The following is a 6,000-nucleotide window of genomic DNA, read 5'->3' as shown; positions in this document are numbered from 1 at the left end:
GACACTCCCTCCCTAAACATCAGTGTGCCCCTGAAAGGTTCTTTTCCCTAAGTAGAATGAGTAAATCGGAAGGCAACATCTCTATACAAGGAATTCAGAATTCATCAAGCCAATACTTCTAGGTCCAGGGCTGAGAAGAAAGAGGGGCCAGTACAAAGGCCAGTCTATGTTTGGCTCTTCCTATTGGTCTGGTTAACCAAATTGTGATTTTTAAAAAATTTCTAGTATATTTTTCCTCTAAAGCTGTTTATTGTTTTTTCGTCTTTTTCACTGACTGTCAATAGGCTACGACTAGTGGATAAAGCAATAATTACCTATATATTAAGATGGATTTATGTACACTAGTATGTCTGAGTATAGGAACAAACTTATCTCAGATTTTGTCTGGCTTAAGACTCTTGGAATGGGATAATTAATTCTTAAGCATTTTACTGAAGGTTTAAAAACATCTTTATAGAGAATTTACTGTGTTTAATGGATTAGGACTATCCTAATAACATGACAGTGTGTTTCGTTGCTTGCTGCTTAATTTCCTGTCCTCTTTTTCATTCACTAATAAAAACATGAGTTAAGAAATAAACAGTCCTTGGGACACATCTGAATCAATTATCAGTGCAAGTGAAATATAATAACCCTATAGTAATTTCTCTTTTTTTTTTTTTTTTTGAGATGGGGTCTCGCACTGTCACCTGGGCTGGAATACAATGGCATGATCTCAGCTCGCTGCAACCTCCACCTCCCGGGTTCAAGCGATTCTCCCTCCTCAGCCTCCCAAGTAGTTGGGATTACAGGCGCCCTACACCTCACCCAGCTAATTTTTTGTATTTTTAGTAGAGATAGGGTTTCACTATGTTGGCCAGGCTGGTCTCAAACTCTTGACCTCGTGATTCGCCTGCCTCGGTCCCCCAAAGTGCTGGGATTACAGGCGTCAGCCACCGCACTGGGCCGTAATTTCTTTTTTGAGATGGAATTTCACCCTGTTGCCCAGGCTGGAGGGCAATGGCGCAATCTCAGCTCACTGCAACCCTCCACCTCTTGGGATCAAGCAATTCTCCTGCCTCAGCCTCCTGGGTAGCTGGGATTACAGGCACGTGCCACCATGCCAGGCTAATTTTTTGTATCTTTAGTAGAGATGGGGTTTCACCATGTTGGCCAGGCTGGTTTCGAACTCCTGACCTCATGATCCACCCGCCTCAGCCTCTCAAAGTGCTGGGATTACAGGCATGAGCCACCATGCCCGGCCAACCCTGTAGTAGCAAAAAATAATAACAATAAATGACCCACATTAATATTACTTGGGAAGACGATATTTTATCAAAAGTTTCCTTGTTCAGCTGTCATTTTTTTAAAGAGCATCAACCTTTGAATAAAATATCTGTTCCTTAAAACTTCTGAGGCAATTAATATGTTGGGTAACAAGTGAAAGAATGGAGACTACAGAATTTCATAACATAAATTTTCCACACAGAAAATCAAGCCCTTGCTACACTAGCTTTCTTGAGTCGTTTTAGTGTAACATTTCAATGGGGTAGAATAAAAAGATCTTTTATGATTATTTATGGTATAGCTAGGAGGCAGTTTTCAGAATTGTGATTAGGGACAAAAGAAAATCTCACTTAGAACAGACTCTCTAAACTTGTATTCCTTGTCATATAAATAATCACAATCAATAGTACTTATAATTAACTTGATATAACTACACTAGCATTTTTATGAATTATGAGAGCCTATAGACACGTAACATGGTGGTATTTACTACTGTCTCCTGTGAGATATTTTTTGGGTTGGTAATTATTCTGGTTATATATTGCTACACAACAACCCCAAAACTTAGTGGCTTAAAATAAACATTTATATTTGTTCACAGTTACACAGCATGGGTAGAATCAGTGAGGACAGAGGATCTCTATTCCACTCAGCATCTGCTGGGGTATCTGGAAGGCTTGACACTGGGATCATCTGAAGCCTCATTCACATTTGTGTCTGGTCATGAAGGCTGGTTGTCATCTGGAATCTCAGCAAAGGCACTGCTGGGCACCTACCCATGGCCTTTCCAAATGGCTGTTTGCCTTCCTCACAATATGGCAACTGGGTTCTGAGGGTGAGCATCCAAAGAGGACCAAGTGAAAGCCATATCACATTTTATGGCTTAGCTTTAGCAGGTACACAATGTTGCTTCCAATGTAGTCATAGGTCCATCCAGTTTGTGGAGAGGAAAGATCTCTCAATGGAAAAGTATGTCTCAAAGGAGGAGTCTCCCAATCTCTCAATGGAGAAGAGTCAGTGTATTAGCCTGTTCTCACACTACTATAAAGAACTGCCTGAGATTGGGTAATTTATGAAGAAAAGAGGTTTAATTGACTCACAGTTCCACAGGCTGTACAGGGAGCATGGCTGGGAGGCCTCAGGAAACTTACAATCATGGTTGAAGGATGAAGGGGAAGCAAACACATCTTCAGATGGCTGCAGAGAGAGAAAGCAAAGAGGGAAGTGCTACACAGTTTCAAACAACCAGATCTTATGAGAACTCACTATGATGAGAACAGCAAGGGGGAAATCCGCCCCTATGATCTAATCACCTCCCACCAGGCCCCTCCCCCAACACTGGGGATTACAATTCAACGTGAGATTTGGGTGGGGACACATAGGCAAACAATATCAGTCAGTATTACAAGGAAAGAAGATCATGTTGAATAGAATGTACTGGTGTGGACATCTTAGGAAAATATAATCTACCAAAATACCACAGTCATAATGGGAAACCGAAAGGACTAATTTTTGCCCAGTATTCTACTTGAAAAGGATTAATGTCTATTCTGTTAATCTAAATGCAAACATGGCTTTAAAAACTTCTAGTTATATCAATGTGATTATGTGTATCTCAACCAGAGTCAAAAGCAACTCTTGCCTAATAAAACCATGCCCCAGAATCACAAGTCAGGAAATAAGGAAATATGAAGAAATACAAAGAAAATGACTAATCATATTGAACCATTTCCTGAGAGAAACAGAAATTAGGAACCAAAGTCTTCTAAATGACCCCTGGTAAAATTACATAGGCAATCAGTATCAAGTGGCCTCTTCTCAGTGTGAAAGTTTTTCGGAACTTTTAGTGAATTTTACGGGATAGTTTGCAAAATCTATGGCCCAATATACAGGCAACACTGTTGTGTGACTGTCCCATATCCAAGTTTTTCGAGATGAGCAATGGCTTAACCCTATACACATATTGAGGTGAGAAGGAAAACAAATGCTTCCCTTTGGCCTTTCCTATTTTCCAACCTGTCCTTCTGAAAAAAATCTACTAAGAATTGTATCTAGTGGCTTAAAGTGTTTTGATTTAAATTATTTTACTCCTGTCTTCTCAGAGTTTTTCTAGATATAGGTTTCTAAAAAACACATTGACACTATATCCCATTTTCTGCCTTTTCAAAGAAAACAGAGCATGACAGGGCAAGGAAGGGAAATTCCTCAAGCAGTTCAGTGTTTTAAATGACTTTTAATGAGAGCCGCTTTTACCTTTTAAAACCCTACTTTTTATGTGCATGCTTTTTTTCTGGTTTAAATTTGATTTGCAAATTTTCTTTGCTTTGAATTTTCCCTTAGGATTTAAAGATGCTTCATCCTTTGATTTGTCATTAACATTCCGTTGGTGCCTTGGAGCATTTTGTACTGTGGACACACCTCTTTCCCATGGCTGAAAAGCTGTATGTGACCCTACATTATACATACATGGGGAGCCCTAGGATGATACCCAGAGGTAGACAGTCTATAAATCCTAGAAGAAGTTGTGCATACACTAAGATGGTATATTGGCAAGTCTGGATTCCGACTAGGATGGATTTAGAAAATAAGTATTTCATCTTTGAAATATTCCCACCCAACTTTCTTTCTTAAAGGATACTATACTCAAAATGGACAGCTCTCTTCAACCTGTGTGGAAGCTGTTGTATGAAAGATTTCCAAATGTATTGGATATATCCAGCAATATTGGGAGCTATGCTAATTTCTTTTTTTCTTGTCTTTTTTTTTTTTTTTTTTGAGAGAGAGTCTTCTCTGTTGCCCAGGCTGGAGTGCAATGGCACAATCTTGGCTCACTGCAGCCTCTGACTCCTGGGTTCAAGCAATTCTCCTGCCTCAGACTCCTGAGTAGCTGGGATTACAGGCACCCACCACCACATCCAGCTAATTTTTGTATTTTTAGTAGAGACAGGGTTTCACCATGTTGGCCAGCTAGTCTCACACTCCTGACCTCAGGTGATCTGCCCGCCTTGGCCTCCCAAAATGCTGGGATTACAGGCATGAGCCACCGTGCCCCGCCAAGCTGTGCTAATGTCTTGATAACATAACCTGGAAAGGCTGAAAGTCCCTCAAAAAAGCCTGCTCCTTGGCATGGTGCAGTGGTGAGAGGTGGGCAGGAGGGTAGTGATATTACTTGGCTAGGGGCTGAAAGCAGTGACCGAGGGCAGACCCACTGAGCGTTGCACGCTGCAGCATAGAGCTGAGAAAACACTTGACAATCATGAGCCCTACCAAGGGGCAAGAAAATGCTAAATGTTTTGTTGGACCAACAGGCATGACATAAAGACAGGGAGGCCTCCTGAGGGCCTCATCACTGGATGCAGTGGTAAAATTCAAGGGTAACAGTGGTGATGTCAGCACCCAGGCAACCAAACGAGACCAACCTCATCTCATAATTTTCAAGACCCCAATGGAATCTGTCCTGTGCAGCGGAAGTCAGTGGGGCCAAAGAAGAATACAAGCATTGTTGGAGTACTTTCTATGTGCCTGGAGCTGCTCTAGATGCTTTAACGAATTCAGCCATTCAAATCTTCACAACTGTTTAGAGTAGTTCAATTTTTATCCTCTGTCTCACAGTGTGACAACTAAGGCCCTGAGAGGAGAAGCATTTGGCCCTAGTTTATGCAGTGGCTCATGCCTGTAATCCCAGCACTTCAAGAGGCTAGGCAGGAGGATCCCTTGAGCCCAGGAGTATGAGACCAGCCTAGGCAAGATAGCAAGACCTCGTCTCCACTAAACATAAAAAAAATTACTAGGGTATGGTGAAGTGTGCCTGTAGTCCCAGTGTGAACCTAAAAGTATCTGAGACAGGTCTCAATCAATTTAGAAAGTTTATTTTGCCAAGGTTAAGAATGCATTCGTAACACAGTCTCAGGAGATACTGAAGACACGTGCCCAAGGTGTTCAGGGTACAGCTTGCTTTTATACATTTTAGGGAGACACAATACATCAATTAATACATGTAAGATTTACACTACTTCTATCTGGAAGGGTGGGACAATGTGAAGTTGCCGGGTCTTCCAGGTCATAGGTAGATTTAAAAATTTTCTAATTAGCAATTGGTTGAAAAAGTTATTATCAGTAGTAAGGAATGTCTGGGTCACAATAATGGATTGTGGAGACCAAGGTTTTATCATGCAGATGAAGCCTCCAAGTAGCAGGCTTCAAAGAGGGCAGACTGTAAATGTTTCTTGTCACACTTAAGGTCTGTGTTGATGTTAATGGAGGAGGGGTATAATGAGGCATATCCAACTCCCTCTTCCATCATGACCTGAATTAGATTTTCATGTTAACTCTGTAATGCCGTTGGCAGAGAGAAGGGGTCCATTCAGATGACTGAGGGGCCTTAGAAATGTATATTTGGTTTATACTAGCTACGCTGAGTGGTTAAGGAAGGAGGAGCACTTGAGCCTGGGAGATTGAGGCTGCAGTGCGCTGACATTGTGCTAACGCACTCCAGTCTGGGCATCAGAGCGAGAACTTGTCTCAAAACAAAAGATTGCACATTTGGTAAATTGCAGAACAGAGCTTTTTGCCCAAGTGGCTTATAATCATTACAGAAATTGCCATTGTGCCAGACCTTTCTCCTTCTCTGCCTCCAAGTTACAGAAGTCACAGAAGCTTTACATTGCACCCATGTTTCTCAGGTGGCTCTCGGCTTTCAAACGGACTGAATACCGCCCAGGCGCAGTGGCTCAC

Source organism: Macaca mulatta, chromosome 4 (assembly GCF_049350105.2).
Source record: "Macaca mulatta isolate MMU2019108-1 chromosome 4, T2T-MMU8v2.0, whole genome shotgun sequence".
NCBI classification, from domain to species: Eukaryota; Metazoa; Chordata; class Mammalia; order Primates; family Cercopithecidae; genus Macaca; species Macaca mulatta.
Note: the sequence above shows the minus strand (reverse complement) of the source record.